The sequence below is a fragment of the Onychostruthus taczanowskii genome, unplaced genomic scaffold, assembly GCF_017590055.1.
Source record: "Onychostruthus taczanowskii isolate IOZ18803 unplaced genomic scaffold, ASM1759005v1 scaffold17, whole genome shotgun sequence".
Lineage (NCBI taxonomy): Eukaryota > Metazoa > Chordata > Aves > Passeriformes > Passeridae > Onychostruthus > Onychostruthus taczanowskii.
In genome coordinates this window covers 12959351-12978012 of record NW_024498906.1, presented here as the reverse complement: position 1 = coordinate 12978012, position 18662 = coordinate 12959351, and positions in this window count along the sequence as shown.

The following is an 18662-nucleotide window of genomic DNA, read 5'->3' as shown; positions in this document are numbered from 1 at the left end:
AGCAGCAGATATTGCTACATTTTGCCCTTAAAGTTTCACCTTCTTGACTCTCAAAGTAGTCAGATGAACTCCCAGCTGCATAAAATATAAAAATTTGAAGTGGTTATGCGATCTGTGTTTTTTTGGTTTTTTTTGTTTTTTTTTTAATTAAGTGAAAATGTTGCAGGCATGCCTCAAATAATGTTGCCAGTGGACAGGAGAGATGCCTAACACATGAACTGTAGGATGATGCCTCATATGATTGAAAAACCTAAACCTTTACCTTTCCTACTAAAGCAGAAGATTAGTTGTTAAACTAGTTAGTGCTTGAGAGATTGCTCATACCATTTTGGGTGTATTTAATTCATTTCATGCAGTCTGAGGCATATAACAAAAAGCACATGTTAATATTTTAAGGCCAAGTGTATTCAGAAACAACAGAGCTTAATAATTGCTCTTGGATGACTAGGTTCAAAAAAGCATGTTTGAGCTTCCTTTAGCAACAGAGCTTTTTCTTTTATTCCCTGCTGGTTTCATTTAAGAATTACTTTGCTTGTGCACAAGCTTGGGATTCTCCTGGTCAGCTCACTAATCACTGTGATGTGCCCTTCAGTGCAGCGAGGGCAGGAATTCATCTTGCTGGGTATGGGCCCCTCTTTTCTTCCCCCCTCACCAAAAAGCAGAGGAGTTTGGCATCGTTGTTCTGTGGCTGTAAAAGTTGTGTGCTGGCACTTTGATAAGGTGTGACAGCTGTTCAAAAACTTTGCCTTGGCCCTAGGTGTGCAGATAATGATGTTCACAGCACAGAGTGTGAGAGCCCGTGGCTCAGAGCTCTGTCACTGCTGCTCTTGTGCTTCTCTAAGTGCTTCACTGTCCCTGTGAGCACTGGGAATATTTTTGGAACAGTGATTTAAGATTATTTTTCTCATGCTGACATATTCTACTGAGTGTTAGGGCTCGAGCCTTGGCATCATAGAATTTGTTCATCTTTTATGTTTGCTTTTACCTTCTTTATTATTCTCAGCTGACTTCATTCTCTTTCAGCTGGAGCAGAGGACACTGAGGGCAGAGCTCCCTGGGATCTGCAGCTCCTCCCAAGGGACAGCTCTGATCTCTGCTCTGGGACAGGGACAGCACCCAGGGAGCAGCTGGAGCAGGGCCAGGAGGATTTAGGTTGGATTTTAGGGAAAGGTTCTTCCCCCAGAGGCTGCTGGCGCTGCCCAGGCTCCCCAGGGAATGGGCACGGCCCCGAGGCTGCCAGAGCTCCAGGAGCCTTTGGCCAGCGCTGCCAGGGATGGCCAGGGTGGGGTTGTTGGGGGTCTGGGCAGGACCAGCAGCTGGACTTTAATATTCCTTGAGGGTCCATTCCAGCTCAGGATAGTCTGTGATTAATCCCTCACCTCCCAGAGTAAGCTCGCAGTTCTCTTTTTTCCCTCGTTGCCTTTTGTCTGTGGAGTGAGCTGTGCGAGCCAAGTTCTGGGCAGTGGCAGAACTCGTGGCACCGAAAGTGAGAACGGAGTAATTTCTAATCACTTGAATCCTTTTGGCAAGTGACTGCCATGATTTCACCCATGGATCCCTCTTGCTGCATGCTCAGTGCATGGACACAGCCTCACAAAAAGCACAGCAGTGACTCTCTTTGTGGTCAGTGAATAAGAATATCTCTGTTTACACAATATTTTGAAATTCATTCCAGGCAGGTGCTGCATGTTGGGACCTGAGGGAGCTGGGATCGTTTAGCCTGGAGAAAAGGAGGCTCGGGGAGGGGGGGACTTTGTGTCTCTGCACAACTCCCTGCCAGGAGGGGACAGCCAGGGGGAATCAGACTCTGCTCCCAGGGAATAAGAGACAGGACAAGAGGAAATGGCCTCAGGCTGTCCCAGGGGAGGCTCAGGCTGGACATCAGAAGGAATTTCTGCACTGAAGGGCTGTTAAGCTTTGGACGTTTGGAGTCTCCATCCCTGGAGGTGCCCAAGGAAGGCCTGGATGTGGCACTCAGAGCTCTGAGCTGGGGACGAGGTAGGAATGGATCAATGACCTTGGAGGCCTTTTCCAGCTAAATTATTCTGGGATTCTGCTGGGACATGTAATTTTAAGTTCTAAGAGTGAGGGAGAAGTTGGTGGCTTCTCTCCTGACCCAAGCAAAAATTCAGGAGTAGAGCATTGCAGTGAGGAGCATTCACCCCACTGCGTGTTGAGGATCTCAGCCTGAAGCATCTGGAGCAAAAATTCATCTGTTGAGTGAGTGACTAAAACAACCCATATGTCACATCTACATCCTGTTTGATTGACCTCCTCTCCTGCTGGCAGGCTGTTCAGGCCTATCCATGAGGGAATCCAACCCTACTCCCACAGAAGTAGGAAAAGCAAAGGCGATGCCAGGTAGAGCTGTAAGTGGATAAGTAGATGGTTGTGTCCACTGGTGCCTACATTGGCAGACTTGGAAAACTGCCTGTGTTTCATTCACTGCCATCTCTGGGAAGCTCTGTTCCATCCTAGCCAAGCTGGCTGTCTTTATGCTTTTACTTCCCCAGGGGCACAATGTCAAATTAGTCATTTTTACAAGAGCGGGGAGCTTTATAGCAGCCCTAACATACGTTCTCTGGAGCACTGACAAGATAAATTCACTTTATACAAATACAAGCAGCAGTTGCTCTATCTGTCCTGGTTGCTTTTTCCTTTTTTACAATGGAGCAGGTGCAATGCCTGTATCTGTTATCAGTATCTAATATGGTTTGAGCAAACAAGGAATTGCTCACGTTGTCTAGGTGTTGCACACAGTCCATTAGTCACCCCGTCTAGTGCTTATCACAATTCAAAAAAACAACATTTGGGATGAGTCATTAAGATTCATTAAAGAATATCTTTGTCACAGCAGCAAATGAGGGAGAAGTATGGAAGGGATGGGCGGGGGTATGTTTAATATTTGTGGAGAACATAAGACATATGCTGTGCACCAAGATCTTGGGAACAATCCTGGTTTCACAGGCTATTATTAGCGGAGCAAAAAATGAACTTAGTTGTGTTGATCAACCCTAGGAAGCAAATTCTGTATTTGGAGTGTGAAATAATTCACTTTTTTTTTTGGGGGGGGGGGGGGGGACACTCTGAGGTGCTATGCAGGGGAGCTCTGCTGATTCCCATTGGATTTCTTTAAGCCGAACCTGTATTGCTTTTACTGCTCCTGAGTAAACCCAGGAGAAACTGTAGTTGTGTGGAGCTCTTATCTCAGGGGAACACACACTTTGGCCAGGCAGTGGGGGGGGGGGGGCTGGGTTATAGGGTGTGATATCCCACACCAGTGTCCAACTGGGGCCAACCCATAAGTCTTGTTCCACCCCGTGTGCAGCTCTGTCAGTGTCAGAGGCCCCGGAGCACTGGGGTCCCCTTGCCTTGCTCATGTTCCCAGCAGAACACACATTCCTGCAGGGTGTGACAGGGCCACTCCTGTGGCCACATGTCCCTGTCCTGCCCACTGTGGCCACCTGGTCCTGTGTGAAGCTCGGAACCACTCAGCAGGAGCTTAGTGACACACAGGGCTGGTGGCACTGGCCAGCAGACACTCTGAGGGGCACAGGCTGTGCCAGGCTGGCATAAAACAAGGGGAAATAATTTCCTTATCCCATGAGAATCTGCTGGACCATAGGCATTAGGGCTTTTTCCTCCCCTAGGAACAACAAAGTCAGTCTCAAAAAAAACCTCTTTGTGAATTGTATTTTGAAAAGAAACCCCACCAAATAAACCCAAGCTGTGATTGATCAAACCCTTGTATTCTTTTTGCTCTTTTTAATCTTATTTTAATTTTTTTAAAACATGTTTTCACTTTGAGTTGTCTTTTTTACAAACAGCGGGTTTTGGTGGAGCCCTGGACACACCGAGCAAAGGGAGGGAGTGCTGTGAGCAGTTCCTCTCCACACACATCTCCATGTAGAGTCTTCCCCACTGGCATGAATTCCCCTCTGTGGGCCAGATGTGCTTTTCCCCTCACAGGAGATGAGTGTTTCCATAGCTGAGCTGTCCTGCTGACAGCACCGAGATTTCTGGAGTCACTGCTCACTGCCAGGTGTGAAGTGGATTGCTCTCTAGCCTGGGGCAGATAAGCAGCCACAGGACTTTGTTGCTGCTTCTCCCAGCATTGGAAATCTTTTAATTAGGAGAGAAATGAACTGTCCACATTGTTTCTTTCTTTCCTGTAATGCAGTCTCTTTCCTTTGTCTCAATGCAATCTGGTTTTCTTAACCACCGACTAAGTCTTTCATTCGACTCCGCTGCCCAGAAGTCTTTAATGAGAATATAGATTTTGCTATGATCTTTATGGCAATAATTCAGTTACTTTTTTAGCATGTGATAAGTGATTGCCCCTCACATCCCAGCTTTCACTCTGCACGGAAACTGAACTTTGGAAGCAATACACTCTGAGGTGCTATGCAGGGGAGCTCTGCTGATTCCCATTGGATTTCTTTAAGCCGAACCTGTATTGCTTTTACTGCTCCTGAGTAAACCCAGGAGAAACTGTAGTTGTGTGGAGCTCTTATCTCAGGGGAACACACACTTTGGCCAGGCAGGAAAGAAACTGATTTTTAAAGATAGGGATTTTGATCTCACCTTCTTTAAATTCCTTCTGTGCCTTCCCAATGACCTGGCATTTCTGGGAACCCAGACCCAGCGTGTGCCAGGGTTTATGGTTGGCAGTTGTCCTTAAATCTCCATTCCTTGGACTTGGACCTCTGTCTTTTCCCAACGTTTTTGCAGTTTGCAGCCCTGCCTCAAGCTGGTTGAGCTTCTGTTTCGGCTCCCGAACACATTTGGGACAGAGTTGTGAATCACAGAATCCCAGAATCCCTGAGGCTGGAAAAGCCCTCCCAGCCCATGGAGTCCCAGCTGTGCCCCATGGCCACCTTGTCCCCAGCCCAGAGCACTCAGTGCCACCTCCAGGGGACACCTGCAGGGATGGGCACTGCAAAGCCCAGCTGAGCCTGCCCTGGCCCAGCCTGAGGCCGTTCCCTCTGCTCCTGTCCCTGTTCCCTGGAGCAGAGCCCGACCCCCCCGGCTGTCCCCTCCTGGCAGGGACTTGTGCAGAGCCACAAGGGCCCCCTGAGCCTCCTTTGCTCCAGGCTCAGCCCCTTCCCAGCTCCCTCAGGAATTCTCCAGCCCCTTCCCAGCTCCGTTCCCTGCCCTGGACACGCTCCAGCCCCTCCAGGTCTCTCCTGCAGGAGCAGAACTGGGCACAGCCCTCGAGGGGCCTCTCAGAGCCAGCACAGAGGGACAGATGATGCTTCCAGAATGGAACTTGCTGGACTCTAACCCATAAAGCCCAGCATTCATGTAGTAGCACCATCCTGATGTGAAAAAACAAACAAACAAAAAAAACAAACAAACAAAAAAAAACCAAAACAACCCACCTAAAACCAACAACAACAAGAACAACAAGAAAACACCAAACAACAGCAAAAAAACCCCACACCAAAAACAAACAAACAAACAAACAAACAAAAACCTGAAAAAACCCTTGGCGATTCCGTAGAAAATGTCCCATAAATCCTCAGTAATGCATTGGCTTCCCACAGCTGATATTCTGACATTAAAACCTTCCCTCACTTTCCTTAGGTCTCTGTATCCTGTGTCGTTACATGCTCCAGTGGAGAGTTTAGTTGCTGAGGAAGAGGTGAAGGGATTTTAAATGAACACACTCCACTCCTTTTGCTGTTTGCAGGCATATTGAAAAAACCTAAAGGAATTTAGTTTTTCTAGGATATTCCCTTCTCCCACGTCTGCGTGTATTCCCTTGAAAGGAGCACGTCCCTAAAGAAGAAGTTTGTTTACCAAGTGATTATTCCAGGGATTCTTGTTTTCTCTGCAAGGATGTGTTTTAGCTTGGATTGAGCTGAAGGAAATGGGAGTCACGGAGTCACTCAGCCTTTTTTTTTTCTTCTGGCTTCCTGTTTCCCCCAAACAACTTTTGAACCATTTGGTCAATTCTAACCAAAGCTGGAAAGGATCTCCTCTTCTGAGGGAAATAAAGTTCTTACACATCTCAGAAATAAGAGGCAGCAGAGCAGATAAAAGACACCAGACCTTGTGCCCCCACAGAGATAAAGGCAAGAAACGTGGGGTCGACTGTATTTGTTTCCAGAGAATCACACCAGAAATAAATGCTATTAACAGGAACCTTTGATCAGGGCTCACATCTTACCAGGCTAGAGATAAGAATTTGTGTGTTATTAGAGATGAGATAAGGCCCTCCAAGACTCAGGGCTTGGGAGAGCAGCATCATTTGTTCTCCTGCTGGCAGAAGGATGTGCTGCTGTGGTGAGGTCTAATATTTACCTCAGTTCAGTGGTTGCTCAGCCCTCCTTGGGCTCTGCCTGAGCCAGTTTTCCTGTGGGGATGTTTGCTGAGGTGTGAGAGACCCGTGTTGCTGTCTCAGTGTTGCCTGAAGAGCACAGCCCTGAGGATCAGCCTGAAATCCACTCCAAGCCTACAAGTGTTGGGGCTGGGTGACTCCACGTGGAGATGGCAAATGGAAGCATTCCTAGAATCACAGAAGTAGAGAGTTATGGAATGGTTTGGGTTGAAAGGGTTTTTAATTGCCATCAATTCCCACCCCTGCCATGGCAGGGACACCTTCCACTGTGCCAGGCTGCTCCAAGCCCCAGTGTCCAACCTGGCCTTGGACACTTCCAGGGATCCAGGGGCAGCCCCAGCTGTGCCAGGGCCTGCCCACTCCTACAATAAAGATGTTTTTCCTAATATCTAATCCAACCCTGCCCTCCCTCATCTTGAGCCCATTCCCCCTTGTCCTGTCACTACAAGCCCTGATGAAAAGCCTTTCCCCAAAGCAGGTAAGTAATGACTGGAAGTCCTGGCTGGCTGAAGGCTGCTCCAATCCCAATAATTAGTGAGCTGGCAGTTTCACTCGGGAGCCCATTTGGCAAATGGCCACTGCTATTGATACTTGGGTTTGCCAGATCTTGCCAGGAATGAGTGATCAGGCATGGAAAATGGGCACCCATCCATGCCTAGAGAGTGAATCACACACCTTTCAGGAGTACCATTAATGCCTTCTTGTTGATTTTTTTTTTTTTTAAGGCTGGGATTAAATGTTTGAGATGGTATTTTTGGTTTGGTTTAGATGTCTGTTAGTTTTTATTTATTTATTTATATATTTATGTATTTTTATATATTTATATATATTTATATATAAAAAGATATTTATTTATTTATGCATTTTTATTTATTTATTTATGTTATAGTTTTATAAGTTGTGAGTTTTATGGTATATTATTAATAAATGATAGAATGGAGTTGTATTTTTTAATAACTTCTAAGGATAAATTTTTAAATTAAGAAATTATATTTCAATTATTATTATTATTAATTTAATAATTATTTGTCATTTGTAATGTGGATTTTTTTGTTTCATTATATAATATTATTTAAATTTATGAAGAAGAAGAAGAAGAAGGTGGTGAAGAAGCTGGTGAAGAAGAAGATAAAGAAGGATTAGTTTTTGTTTTAAAATTTTTATTTTATCATATATATTATTCTATTTTAAAATTTTAAATTTAAGTTTTTTATTATGGGATATATATTTTTATTTAAATAATATATTTATAATTTTCATTTTATGATTTAATTTTAAAAGGTGTTTTTTATGGTTTTAAGTTAAATGTAGTGTTTTCTTGGGCATTAGTGTTTGTTAGTATAAAAAGTCTAAAATTCTCAGCAACTAGGGTTTCAACACTTTAAGTTTTTTGTTTGTTTGTTTGTTTGTTTTTTTTTTTTAATATATATATTCTAGGTCTGTAGCTAATGTGGGGACCTCATTCTGGACATCCCAGTGGGAAAAGTGACACTTTTCTCCCTGCTGTGACAATCTACTGGATTTCAGCGTGCCCTCCTAAATCCTACTATGTTTCTGGTATTTCAGTACGGATGGCCAATCACATATTTATAGAGTGTTTGCCGTGCCCATTAGTGGTGGCCCAGGAGATCCATTCAGTTTTGTGATATTTGGGACACTCATCATGCAGCTGATGATCCCAATGTTGAACTTGGGACCTGCACATCTTTTGTCTCTGGGTTTCCAAAAATAAATCTCCCCTGCTTATCTCTCTGACATCTTTTGTAAACAGCGAATTCAAGAGCAAACTTTGTAAAGCTCTTAACCCTAATCTTCCCTGTAAGCTCCAAAGGTCGAATTACCAAGGATGCCCTGTGTTTTCTTTGTGCTCTGGCTCTCAGTTTTCATCCCTGGGGACTCTTAGGTCGGGCTTTACACAAGGAAAGCAATCCCTTCCTTTTCCAAAGACCTGCCATGGAGTTTGAAAAGGCAGGGGAGTGGAAGAATGGCTCGTACTTGCTACCATGTAAGCAGCCAAGCTTTACAGGAGAGGAGAATTAATTAGTACAAAGCTAACAAACTAATCAGCCTGCTGTCTGACTCCCTTATTTAAACCCACTTTCTGTGCTCTCCACAAGAAACCCAGTGCATCGCCAGCTGCTTTGCATTTCTCAGTGGGGAGAAGCAGCAAAGTCCTGCAGGGATGGAGCAAGGACTGAGCCTCCTGAGTCACATCCCTGGAATCCTGTGGCTGATGTGATGTAAAACCTTGGGGGAGGTGTTGGAGGGACAAATCACACAGGGGACTTCAGCGGCAGCTCTGAGGGAAGGCTTGAACCTGGGAGAGGCTGGAACAATCCAAAGGGAAGAGAATTTGGAGAATTGTGTCTCCTATTCTTCATCTGTGGGATACTGGTTTAAAGCCCAGCAACAGTTACTGGCAGCCTGTTTCTCTGTGTTGCTCCCTGCTGGATTCCTGGTTAATCCAAATTTCTTTCTGTGAGGACTCTGGCAAGGTCCCTCTCCTCTACCCAGTTGCTCATTTTCATTGGTTTGGGTTGGAAAGGTCTTTAATTGCCATCAATTCCCACCCCCTGCCATGGCAGGGACACCTTCCACTGTCCCAGGCTGCTCCAGCCCTGTCCAGCCTGGCCTTGGGCACTGCCAGGGGTGGGGAGTCCCCAGCTAGTACCCCAGTAGAGGTAGGAACATAATTAATTCCTGACCTCTGTCATTTGCCTCTGTCAAATGGGACTGCAGTTGGGTAAGGGATCAAAATTTATTGTAGGAAAGCAGCCAGTCGTGTGAGATATAGCATGATCACACATTTCCTTATAAAAATGTGATTAAGATAGTGAAATATCTGAATCAGCAGCTTTTAAACATCTGTTGAATGCACTTTAGTGAGTTACATGCTGTATGTTTCACTTAAAAATACAGCATATTTAATTTTTTTTTTTTTTTTTTTTAGCTAAAAACATTCCAGAAATGGCTTTCAGCGGACCAAAAATGGAGAGAAAAGCTCTGACAATAAATGTATCATGCTGTTGGCTCATATTTTGGTTTTCTTACTGGGACAACAAACTATTTCCACCCCAGGAATGATTTCTCTGGGAGATGGTGTTAATTCTGCAGGGCAGGTGGCTGAAGAGAGTTTGAATATTTGATAGCACACACCGAGGTGTTTGGATGAACTGGTCATTTAAAAACAAAACCAAGAGGCATGCATCTCTAGGGAATAGTAAACAAGGTTGGAGTCATTCCTAATTATTGGGACACAGCTCTGTCATCAGCTCCTTCTCTAGATACTATTATTTATAGAAATAATTATTGTGCAGCATTTAAATTCGGGATGTGTACGGTTCTTTAATTGGGGGCTGAACTTGTGTTTGGCGATCTGGATTCCTATCCTTACTCATCTGTCTATCATTTATAAAGATTATATATCTGAAACGTGACCTGTACATAATTATAATTAATTAAGTCGCCAGCAGTATGCTGAAAAACTTGCATTTAAATCAGGGGGTGAATAATTAAGGCAATTAGTAGAACTGACTGTTTGCAATATGGCTTCTTGAAAATGTGGAATAATTGCTAATCTTCTAGGCAGAGATGGACAGAACACCAGCCTGGTATTTAATTCTGTAAATACAAATTAGGTGAGGTGGTGCAAATATGGAATTCCTTTTTTTTTGCCCAAATTTCCAGAGGTCATAAACTGAGTGAGTGACACACAGCCCAACGGATTATTTCAGGGCACGGTAAGTTCAGGGCATCCAGGTGAATCCTCAAGCTATTAAAAAATTCCCTTCTCTTGGCTTTCATCATTTTTATTTATAATCTTTAATTTGTGTGGTTGGGAGAGTAACAGTCCTGGTTCCTCACCCCGCTGTGCCACCGGTGCTTGTCCCTATGGATTTGTTGGAGCTCCAGGCTTCCCTGAGCCACTCCCTGTTGATTATTTACCCCAGGAAGGAGTGAGGGGATGGGACACCCACGCTGGGCAAGCTCAGCCCTCCGTCACCGCCGCAGCAGGCACGCCACGTGTGGGAGAAATCAGCGTAGAGAAACCAGAGGCAGCATCCCCAGCCCTGCCTGGTGGCATTCCAGTTCCAGGGAGATGGCCTGGATAGGGCTGGCTGCCTGCAGGAGCGGGGTGCTGGCTCCAGATGTGCCCGCAGCTGGGGAAAGGCGGGCGGGTGACTCAGGGCACGGCTCGCTGGGAAGGTGGCCAAGCCAGCCTGGCAGAGCAGAGCTGGCCTGGCTCCCTCAGTGCCATCACAATGCCATCATGGGTGATGCCATCGGCATCTTTCCCAACCCAGGAGCTGAGAAAATGTGTCATGGTACCCAGCAGTATCAGTGGGGTGCCTTGGTAAAAGGGCTGGGCACGTGGGAGGGTGTGGGGACACCAAGCCCTCCTCTCATAGAGGGGTCTCCATGGGCTGGGGGTTTGTTTTGGTTTTTTTTGGTTTTTTTTTGTCCTGCTGCTTTTAGTGCTTCCAGCTTCTCCTCTCTCTGTGCCTGAGGCATGACTTGGATTAGTGGATTTGTGTCTGGGCATGTGTGACATCCCCGAGGTGAGCTTGCTGTCGAACAATTTGGATTTCACACACTTTTTTTGTTGTCTTTTTAAAGACCGGTTGAGCTGGTGGTAGTGGGGACCACACTACAAGACAAGTTGGTTCAACTATTTCATTGAAAGCTCAGTTAATTAATTTATAGCTTTTAAAATTTTTTTAGCTTTGGTGTTTATACCCCAAGAAGTTGAAAGAATATTGCCAGATTTTCCTCTCAGGAACACACATGCATTTTCCAGAACCTGGATAATTGCTCTCTAAGTTTTTCCTGAGTCTGGGTTTTTTTTGTTTGTTTGTTTGTTTGTTTTAGTTTTTTTTTTTTTTTTCTCAAATCCCATTTGAAAGGCTGTGCCAAAGGCTGTGGCTTGTGTGGAATTTTTGCCCAGTAAACACTGGGCACATGCAGCAAACCATCTCCCTGCCCCAGGGCTTTGCCCAGGCAGGGTTTGTGCCTTTAAAGCAAAGAGAGTGATTCAATGTCCTGTAGGTGACAGGGACAGCTCCTAACAAGTCTGGAGGTATTTTTAGAACTTGATAAAATGACACTTCATAAAACACCGACCAGGCAGCTCGAAAGAGGAAATAAGAGTGGAGAGACTTTGGGAAAACATTACTGTATTTTTAATTATCAGCCCTTTTGATGTTGTCAGCCCATACCTTAAGCAACGGGAATAATTGTTTAACTTCCTTCCTATTTCATGCGGTCATTTTATGGCTCAGAGGCACGGCTTTTGCTCCTGAGTTACCATTTACAGCTGTGGCCAGCCTTGGGGATGCTGCTTTGGGTCACACAGCTGCCCTGGCAGTGCTGTTTGCCAGGGAACAGGGGCAGGACAAGAGGAAAGGGCCTCAGGCTGTGCCAGGGGAGGCTCAGGTTGGATATCAGGAGGAATTTCTTCATGGAAAAGGTGGTCAAGCATTAAAAGGGGCTGCCCAGGGAGGTTTGGAGTGCCCATCCCTGGAGGTGTCCAAGGAAAGACTGGAAACCTGTGTTCTTCTAATGGAATCCACAGAAATTTTATCTTTCTGGGACTGAAATATTCCCATTTATGGTATTGACACATAAATATCTGTATGCTGAGCTGGGGAGGGGCCTGCTCCTAAACCCCTGCTCCTAAAGATGCACCTTTCTGAAGGCAAAACAGAAGTCCAGTTTTGTGGAAATAAATCAGTGCAATAGGATCTTGGGGTGTTTAGCTGCTGAAGTCTACAGAAAGGTGCAGGTGTAAAATTAAAGCAAGATTTCCTCATCTTCTACACTGAATACTCAAAACAGCTGAGTCTGCCTGCTCTGAATTGTGAATTGGTGTCTCTCCACTGAATTTTGCCAGTCCACACCAGTTAAAGTTCTGGCCCTGTGGATGAAGCCTATATTTATTGCTCTTTTTTTTTCCTTTAAATTTCATTTTAATAGTCCTAATGGCCCAGGACAATACTCACTCAGCCCTTCAGATAAAGGTATCAAAGGTCAGTGTAAGCTCAGATTTTTTTGACATCACTTACACTCACAAAGAAAGGAAAGAATTAAAATTCTTTCAGCTGAAACTTTTGCTTCTTCATGAATTAAACTTGCTGAGAAGACCAGCTAGTCCTGATGGCCCAGGACAAGACTCACTCAGCCCTTCAGATAAAGGTATCATAGGTCAGTGTTAGCTCAGATTTTTTTGACATCACTTACGCTCACAAAGAAAGGAAAGAATTAAAATTCTTTCAGCTGAAACTTTTGCTTCTTCATGAATTAAACTTGCTGAGAAGACCAGCAAAATATGATTTTCTCTGCTCAGTATGGCAGCTTGCAGGTCACCACAGGAGAGATGATGATACTCAGCAGATTCCCTTTAGGATGTGAGGTTTTCCAGTGTCTAAAGGAGCTTGGATAAATCCAGAAGTTTCTTTTCCCCTCCTGTTGACTGCAGAAAGGATGCTCTGAGGTTCTGACTCCATGTGAAATGCCAGGGAGATTCACACTCATCCTCAGAGCTCTGTGGAACCTCAGAAGAAAGGATAAAAGTGTAAGGATGATATTCCTTATGTGAAGAATCAGAGAGGGAATTCAGCTCCTGGAAGAAGGCTGGGGAATGGTGGCCTGCAAGATGGCTCAGAGCATTTACCTGGATGCTTCCCTCATCCACACATCCATCCTGGAGAAACAGAGATATTCTGGAGTTACAAACCCAGTGGTGCCACCCTCCAAAGATCCCAGGTGTAGCAGAAGAATTTCCAGGGAGCAGAGTGGTCACTTTTATGGACTCTCTGTGTTCTTCAAGAAGTGTAAAGGGGCTGCAGCAGTGGCAGAAGATGGACTCTGACTTAAGTTAAGGAATCATCCCAAAACTAGGAGAGGCCCAGCATCCCAGCAGGGCAACGTGGCTGCTTCAGTTCTCCTTCATGATCAGCAGTGAAGCTCTGGGATGACAGGAAAGCACAGAATAAAGGCTGGGAGAATGTTGCCTCTTTTGAGAAAAATTTCCATATTTCTTGCAGCTTTCCCTTTTCCCAGTGATGCAGTGAAGGGCATTTGCCACAGGAAAGCTGTAAGCCCTGAAGAATTCCCCCTGATTCCAATCAGCTCCAGCCTGAGCACTCACATCCCTGTGTTTGTAAACAATCTCAGCACATCTCTTCTTTGGGATCCATCCAGGCTGCTCTTCACTCAAATGCTGCTCTGTTCCTGCTGCCTGATGCAGTCCACCACACTTTTTCTGCATTTCACTCGTTCTGATTGTCACCAGAGAACTTTCAGAGAGGCAATTTTTTGTTGCTGTGATGGCTGGTGAATATTGTGTTGGGGGAAAAATAAAAGTTTGAAGTGGAAATTTTCTAATCAAAGTCACTGTTCTCTGTTTGCAGTCTGGGTGAAGACAATGCAGGTGGGTGAGTCAGTGTAAGTGGTGTCTGACTCTGAAAGAAAAACTGCTTATATAAACACCTGAGTGATCTGATGAGATTTTCTAAGTGTATTCACGATAAATGAATTTTTAAAATGCTAATTAAACGCCTAAGAAATCTTTGGAAGCCCTCTTTCAGTGCCAAAGTTGTAGAGGAATACATCTTTCAGATCTTCCAGGTAGAGATTTTGGTATGCTTGGTTGGTTTTTCTTTTTTTCTTTTTCCAAATTGGAAACAATTTTAAAGCCACGTGTAAGCACTCAGGTTTAGCTATGTGCAACTGGATTAAGAACAGTAATCCTGCCAATGTTTTTTCTTCCCCTTTAAAATGCATATTTTCCATTAAGCACTCATTAATGAGTGTTGCTATTTGTAATGAAGCCTTTTTTCCAGGTTAGCAGTGAATCACTTCAGGCTGTGACCTTATCTGATCTTGCATGTTCAAGAGGGCTGAGTCTAATCAATAATTGGTGAGGTTTCATCACTGAGCCCTGGGTGCTGCCGGAAGCAGTTTGGTGATTAAGGAGTTGACACTCTTGCTCTCAGCCATTCATGAAACTCTGTCCCATCCAAGCCCTGCTAGCACTCTGCAGCCTTTTTGGAAAACTGGGATTTTCCCTGCTCAGCCTTCATCACTATCCCGTGGTGGTTTTTATGTTGGACTCTCCATCCAGGCAGTCCTGGCCGAATTCCATTTCTGATAATTGTTTTCTGCCTTGCTTCCTTCCATTTCAGTTTAGACTGCTACCCTCCTTTGTTGCCTAAGCCAAGGTGTTAAACTGCTGGGATGATTGCTTCCCAGGCCAGCACTGGGAATGCTGCCTGGCACAGGGTGGGTGCAGCTCTGCTGCCTCTCAGCTTTATCAGGTGTTTTTTCAGCTTCTCAAAGGGCTCCCTCTGCGAACAACTGATAATAAATGTCCTGTGGAAACATCTGGACGGGGTCAGCTCTTCAGCTTCCTGGGCTGGAAAGACTTCAGCTATTGAGGTGCACAGATGTAGTGCGAGCTGCAGTTTGATGTTTGCATCACAGACAAAACCCGTGCTTTTTCTGTCCTCTGACAGCCCCTGGGAATTATTAGTGTTGGCGTTTAAGTGCTCTGTCAAACACAGAGGGGATGTCTGAATGCCTTTCTTGTTTGTTTGTTTTCCCAATGTGTAAAGGCAGCCTGGAAAGCTCCCGGTGTTTGTTGTTGGTGGCATTCCCTGAATGCCTCCATCCCCCTGCTCATCCTGGAGGAACAGGGGAGATTTAGCAGCGGATCTCCTGCCCCACAGCTTCTGTTTCAGCGCTGTCCCTCCAGGGGCAGAGAGAGCATCCAGGATATTTCTCTGAGCTAACAGAGAATTGGGAGCTGGAAGAGGGAAAGGGCTTGATATTCCTGGTATTTCTGGGAATCACAGACTCACTTCCCAACCAGCAGTCTGTGCTGCTGGAATGAGCGTTAGGTTTTGGAAATATCAGCGTTACACCTCCCGCTGGGTAGAGCAGTCAGGCCACAAAAATCATTCTGGTGGATTCTGTGGATCCTGGGAGAGGCCAGTTCCAGTCCCCCACTCCTCCTTTTCCAGTTCAGCTGCTGGCTTTGCCTGGGTTGGCTCTTTGCAGCAGGAAAATTCAAAGGGGTAGGAGGAGAGACTGGCTTGCTGGAGCTAGAGCTGCTCAGGCAAAGCCAGAGCAAAACAAACTCATCCGAATGAGGTTGGTTAAGGGTGATGTGAGGGGTTTTAATTTCTGTGGGGAAAATAGGAATCCTAAACCCCTGGCTGGAGCCTGGGCTGTGGATGCACTCCTTGTCCTGGCTGCAGCTCTGCCAAGTGGAGCTCATCAATGCTTTCCCCATCCAAAATTATCCCTCCCTGCATCTCCTGGAGGACCTGTTCCTTGGCCAGGGGTGGGGATGGGAGGGCTAAAACCAGTTTTAGTCAAAATGAGCAGGTCACCTTGCACAACACACAGGAGGTCTTTGCTAAGTGGAGTCATGAAGTCCTCAAGGAAGGTCTAGCTCACCCTCCAGGAGCTTCAACAAGTTTCACGTCGAGTTTGGTGACCTGACACTTTTATGCCTTAACTTTCCCTGCAGATGAGCTCTGAAAGGCAGATTGAAGCTGTTTCAGGGGAGGTTTAGGCTGGAGATCATGGCAAGGTTCTTCCCCCAGAGGGTGCTGGCACTGCCCAGGCTCCCCAGGGAATGGGCACGGCCCCGAGGCTGCCAGAGCTCCAGGAGCCTTTGGCCAGCGCTGCCAGGGATGCCCAGGATGGGATTTTGGGGGTCTGAGCAGGGCCAGGAGTTGCTCTGGATGATCTCTGTGGGTCCTTCCCAACTCAGGACATTCCATGATTCCATGATGGCCACCCCCTTGCTGGCTGTGCTGGGTGGATTTACATCCTCAGCCTCCCAAAACCTCCCTACAGGGCCATCCTGCTGGGCCTGTTTGGGCACATGTTGTTTTTGTGGGGTACTGTCACCCAGACCGTCCCAATGGTAATTTTTGTCCCTGTGTCCTGTGTACCACATAAACACATGGGGACAAGTAGACCCTGCCCAGAAGAGCTGTAAATAATGAAGTCAGAGAAAGGTCATGGCTTGTGTTGTGTCTAGATGAAAAACTGAGGCTAAGAGGGTGAGGAATGAGCCTGGACCTCCTTGCAGTACCCCACAGAAGCCCTCCATCATTGCTAGCCCAAATCTGAAAATGCTCAAATCCCTGAACTGGTCCCCAATGCTGAGGACCAGTTATTTCCTGGTCTGAAATCTCCTGTAGTTTGAAGTCATGGCTTTATTTTTAGATTATCAACACCACCTCAGCCGCAATTACACTTGTACCAATCAAGCATGTGGCAATGCTCATGGGTGTCTGAGTAGTCCTGTAGTGTAAGGATTAATTTGTGGGGTTGGAAAAGGTGGAATGGCAGGTGTTGCACAGGAGCTGACACTGAGGTTCCACCTGCCCCATGAAGCTCCTCAAAGGTGATGTCCCAAGAGAAGAGAGCAGCAACAGCAGGCACTTGGTTCAGGGTCCTTTTCCCCCCTCTCCTTTCAGAGGGATCCTCCAGCCCTGACCATATCTTAGCCCTAAGTCACATCAGGAAGCATTAATGCTGCTTTATTAGAGAGTCAGAGGCATTTGTGGGATTGGTGTGGGAGTACAAAATTGTTTTCTGATGAGGAATTGAGTCGAGGTTTGTTGGCGTCTCATGTAGTGGCTGTTTATGTGTAAACTTGAAACCAAACCAAGCAAAAAGAGTGAAACCATCCAAGGCCTAAAATGTCATCTGGCAGCGAGGAAAGGCTGCAAATACCAGATTAGGGGAGCCCAGAACCAGCTGGCTGCTGTTCATGCTGAAGCGAGTGCTCACCAGACATTCCAAAGCTGGCCATAAAGCTTTTCTGAGCTCTCTCTGGTCACTGCTACTCATTTCAGGATCACTGGCAAGCATGAAGGGGGCTTCTGTTTAGCTGTGGGAAAAGAAGGCAGGGAAAACAGCACCAAGTCCATAGTTTTAGTGTCTTTTCTGCTGTGGTTCACAGCACAGACCACAGTCCAGCTCCATCTGGAGCCATCTGCAAGGGTTTTGCTGGTTTTCAGCAGGACCAGGGTGAAACCAAAGTGTAATGACAAGTCACAGAGGTTGCAATAAAGCCATGATCCCTGAGAAAACAGCTGTGGTGGTTGAGGAGTTTCTTGCCTCTCCCACCCCTCAGACAGAGGCTCCTGCTCCCAGAATGGTGCCAGCAGAAGGGAATGTGGGATCATGCTCTGCTTCACAACCTTCTCATCACCCCTCTTTCCTGAGAAACAAGCCTGTTGGAGCTGTAGGCTGTGGCCACCTCCAGCAGCAGGGTGAGCCAGCCCGATGGGGTGATAAGAAACCCACAGCACCGGGGCTTGTCAGAGCCCATTCTGGAGCCTGTCATTACCCATTGTTCCCTTTATTGAAGTGCCTTTTGCATGTCCCCATACTTCAAAACATCAGACCTGGGACACAAAGGATGGGGCTTTTTGCTCGGGAAGTGTTTCTTTTTATGCATTAAAACCCAGGAGGAGGCTTTGCTGCTGCCACAGCAGCAATATCCTGACACACTCAGAAGGAAGTTTCGTTCTGAATAAAGCTAATCTCACACTAAAAACGTAACCCTTGGAGGCCTGGGGGCAAGCACCACGTGTGAAATCGTCTCAACTGTCATGTGGAAGGATGAGTTTGAAAAGCCACCCTTGAGAGATTATCATTAAACCGAGCCTTGCGCAAGGCTGGACTCGGAGGGGTCGGTGTTTGCACATCTGTGGTTTCAGTGACCTTGGCAGAGCTGTTTCCCAGTATAAGCAGAATCAGAAGTGGAACTTGCAACAACAAGCAAATGTGTTCTTGCACTGTATTCCAGGCAGATTAGTGATGTCATGGCTGCTGTGTGCTGTAGCTCTGTCTCCTTTAATGCCTTTTTTTTTTTTTTTATCGTGATGCTAATGTGGCTTAGAATTTCTTCAGCTGGAGAAGTCACAGCTCTTGGCATCCTGCCCCACAACATTTACCTGGAACTCTTGCAACCTTCTGTGACATCAGTTTTACTGTTGAGGGTGTAATTGATCTTATCCATTCTTGAACATGCTCATTATAACATTCATTGTGGTTCTTTTACAACACTGGAACATGCCCATCTCAGGACATCTATGCAATATCCACCTCCTTGTACTTTCTTTATTCGTACGGGGGTTATGGGGTTTTTTTGATCCTCACAAAGTGTGAGGATTGGAACAGCCCAGGGAAAAGAAGTTAAAGAAAAAATGGGGAAAAATATTAAGGAAGAACTGCAGGCTGTGTTGTCTTTGTGAACTTAGCAGACTGAGTAGGTTTTTTTATGTATTTCTTC